Genomic DNA, 4,640 nt, shown 5'->3' on the forward strand with positions numbered 1-4,640 from the left:
ATATATATATGCATATATATACACATGCACACACATATATATTTTTTTTCAGGGAGACCCGACGTTACCCGGGATTGAATGATGATAAACGAAAATATTGATGATATTTTTATTGTCATCGAAATCCGTGAAATCACTTGGAAGGAAGCCTCACATGCCTCAATCCAGTAACTTCTAAATTGCATTCTAGAGTATGAAAAAAAAAATTAAGAAATTCACGTGCAGCGTTTGAACCTACAGACCACGCCATGAAAAAAAAAAGAAGGAAAAAACACGCTATCAATTTTCCCATAGTAGAATTTTCTCGGCCCGTTGTTCTATCATTTTTGCTAAGCAACGACATGGAAAAAATAGCTTTACCGATGATAGATAAATTAAAATAACAGTTTCGATTATCGATTATCGGTAATTATCGAGAGGTATTCGTAGACAAAATTTAGCTAAGATCACTCCCAGACTTCAAAATAATAAAAACAAACAAGGTATAAAACTACTACTACTACTACTACTACTACTACTACTACTACTACTACTACTAATATTAATGATAATAATTTTATTACTAATAAAAATAATAATAATACTACTAACAATTTTATTATTAGTAGTAGTATTCTTATAATTATCATTATCATTATCACCATTTTATTGTTATTTTATTATTAGTAGTACTAAATTTGTTATTTTCATTACTAATATTATGATTATTATTGTTTGTACTGTTATATTTATTTTATTTATATTATAAATTATTATTATTTTTATTATTAATTATTATTATTTTTATTATTTTTATGTGCTATCACCCAATTGTTTTCAGTCGTCCTGAATCTACACTTGCCACTGGTATTTAACAACGCCGACTGAGGAGAGAGTGTGGTTGAGGATTACGCAACTCGTGCCACAAAGATTCCACGCGTAGGCATAGTCTGTCAAGGGTGAAGAAAGCCACTAGCACGTATATATGTGTGATTGGATTTCGATGAACCAATCAATAAGAAAAAGGCTAAGAAAGGAGCCACGCGAATGACAAACAGAATCTTACGTAAGAACACTTTTTTTTTTTACTTTTTATTATGTTCACACACACGAGTGTTCCCATTGATTATCGATTCAATCAGAAAAATGGCGAGGTGCGAGTTGGAGGAGAGGGAGGGGGATTGAAAATAAAGTAGAAACGAAAAAGATCACGCAGTAAATCACGCACACAGACGGACTTTCGTAGCGACGAACACGAATTTAAAGCAACCTAAATATTTATTTTGAAAACCTCAAATAAAAGGTAAGAATCGGTAAATATTTGATCAGCATATTTTAAAAGGGAAAGACTCTTTATCAAATAAGTTTATTTGGAAATTAGGAACCAAAACTTGTTTCTCTGTCTATCTTGCCATCTCCCTGTAGCCCGGCGTGGCCCGGGCGTTTGGAGGTGTATGTTGACCCAAAAAATAAAAAATCGGTCAATTTTTTAAACTTTGACTCCTATTGCTTTGGGTTCAAATCAAGTTATTAAGTAAGATCCATGTCCAAGAGACCTATATCTAAAATTTCAAGTGTTTAAACCCCAAATCGTCGGAGGAGTTTAGTAGAGTTCTCAAAGGTCAAATCGTTGAACTTTGACTCCTTAACAGCCAAATTTCTGGCCGAAAACCGATCACAGATTTTTCCAAATCTCAGTACCTTGTATATCAAATTTCGAGTTTGTAGACTAAAAATGGACAGAGTTATTGCGTAGGGAAATGTACAGACAGACACACAGACACGTTCACTTTTATAGATATATAGATAGATAGACTAATAGATTAAAAAAAATATATACATATACATAAATATATATGGAAACAATTTTTTTACTGTAAAGATTTTCCGCAAATATTATGCAAGGATAAATCATGTAGAATATCTGCATGAATATTATTACACATAATAGTTAACTCTATATAATCATCCTATAAGAAAAACTAAAAAAACTAATAGGGAATTAATTAAAATGAATGTTTAAAAGAATGTGCAAATTAGCTAGATCTTTTGCAGATGAATGTAATTGCAAGATCCATATATAAGAAAATTGTATTTTCTTTTTAAATAAATAGAAAAGAGGGGGTTTAATATGAATATCAATGCACACAAAAGAAAAACGAATTTATAGGAGTATAGATATGTGTGTATGTATATATATATAATATATATATATATATATATATATATATATATATATATATATTATAGTAAATAATAATGTTAGACCCTTTAAGAAACGTGTTTCTTATCGTTGGACACGTTCAAACAAGTTCAATTTAGCTCATGTGTATAGATCGTCATATAATGGTTAGATCACTCAGGTTTACGTCAAAAGCATTTAATAAGATTAAATGTTCATTTTCAACTGTATGTTCGCGGTTGTCGGTAACCGAATCGTTCGGGTCCTTGTGAATGAAGCCAGACATGACTTCTTTTGCCGGTGTTTGAATCTCTCGATGGCGTTAATCGTGACACCCTGCAATGATATTTTTTTATTATTTTTTTTTTTTTACATTTTCACCCCAAACAAGACACATTGCCACTTTGGTGTAGGGGGCTACTATCAGGGGCAGCAACTACTGGGGCACTATGTTGGGATTTGGGCATTAAGATATCGGTTCACGTTGCACTTGAACTTCTGCATGTCAGTACAGTTAGGGAAGCAGGAACCTGGAATGGAATTCCAGAATCTAGCGGTTCTGGGGAAGAAACTACTTGAGTAGAAAGATCTTTTACATCTAGGGATCTCTACTGTGTGGGGGTGGGATTTAGCTGCCTGTCGGGTTTGTCGAGGGTGTCTACGTCGTGGGGGCACAGGTGTCTGCAGTTCGTCAGAGCGTTCATCATTAAAATACTTGTAGAACAAGCAGAGGGATGCAACGTTTCGTCGATGGGACAGAGGCTGAAGCTTAGATGCCAGTCCAGGGCCTATTTAATTCCCGAAAGGATAAAACACTGTAGTTATTTAATAATTATTATAGTAAATAATATATATATATATATATATATATATATATATATATATATATATATATATATATATATATATAGTAAAATACGCATCAAGTGCGCTTGCAAGCTAAATCACAACGCAATATTAGAAAATAAACAAATTCCTTGTTTGAAATTTATCACAAATAATTTCAGATGTATATTCCATCTTCAGTGTGTCTGTTTTTTTTTTCATTTCTTCTTCCTTGCCATGTTGTAAATTTGGAGAAAGAGGTCTGTTTGTAAAGAGCCGCGCTTTGTATCTAGCGGTTGTATTTTGAAATGTTTGAACTGTGCGTAGGCCACGTGAGAACAACGTTAAGGATGAGATTTCATTTAGAAACGTTGTTTTAATTTGAATAAAATAAAATACGCATCAAGTGCGCCAGTAGAACTCTGTTCCATCTGCCTGCTTCCCTCCTGACTACATCTTGGATGTCTTCAACGTAAACAAATTCCTGATGAACCAAATATCCACACTAACGTACTGTACTTACAATAACCCTTATCCCTGAGTGACTTCCGGGCCTTGATATGTGGTGACCACCTTGTAAAAAATATATATATAATTCTGTTGTTAATCTAAAAACGAACTATGATATCTGTGAAATGTATCTCCAATTATTTTGAAATGTGTGTTTTGAATTCAATTATTTTTTATTTTGTGAAGGTTGTTCTTATTTCTTAACCGAAAGATGTACTAAATTCATACTCATAAGTTTTGATTTATTATCATGTAGTACGTCTTACACGTGTTTTGTTGCCTGGTGACAACCACCAAACAACTTGTCATAAAGGAATATATTTATTTTACGCACGAAACCAGTGGGCAATTTTTTTTATTTAAAAAAAAAGATGTATCATAGATGAAAAATAAAAATAAAGATATATTAAATTGCAAAAACATAAGTTAGAAAACAATTACTTATTATGGTGTTACTAGGTTCGTGATTTCACCATTCAGCCTCAAGAGACAATGGATACCCCATGTAAGGGTAGCTGCGCGATTTATTGTGAGGCAAGGATTGCGCAATCCCACCACAGTACTCCTGAATCCGCACTGCTTGAGCCAGTGGCAAGGCGAAGTGCTAGATCACTGGAAACAATGCCGAGATAAGCAGAGAGCACATACAGCACCTGGAATTCCCAAATGGTCACACATATTTGTACTGACCAGGCTCAACGTTCCTTAACTACGGTGATCTGACGAGAACCGGTGTGTCAATATGATTATGCCGTATGTAAGTAGGTACACACACACACACACACACACACACACACACACACACACACACACACACACACACACACACTTCCCGCTGATAAGAAGAATTGCTCTCTTCGAAACTCCATGCAATAAGGGTTTTCTTGTTTTATTTGTATTCCTTCTCGAATAATTAAAATCTTGTATAGCTTTTGGAAAATTTTAATAAGTTTTCAACATTAAGATTTTTATTATATATATATATATATATACATATATATATATATATATATATATATATATATATATATATATATATATATATATAATGTATATATGTCTTTTAGAGGCGCAAACTTTAAATTGACAACTCTATTTATCTTAAATTGTAGATCTGACAACTATCGGACATTTTGAGTTCAGC

The 4,640-nt window shown here is 33.0% G+C and overlaps 1 pseudogene; it reads right to left on the bottom strand.

The window, feature by feature from the left end:
• Positions 1-4,137: 4,137 nt before the first annotated feature.
• On the bottom strand, positions 4,138-4,255 carry LOC145246228 (5S ribosomal RNA; annotated as a pseudogene).
• Between the last annotated feature and the right edge of the window lie 385 nt (positions 4,256-4,640).

The sequence above is a fragment of the Euprymna scolopes genome, chromosome 23 (assembly GCF_053919585.1).
Source record: "Euprymna scolopes isolate OS-2025 chromosome 23, ASM5391958v1, whole genome shotgun sequence".
Lineage (NCBI taxonomy): Eukaryota > Metazoa > Mollusca > Cephalopoda > Sepiida > Sepiolidae > Euprymna > Euprymna scolopes.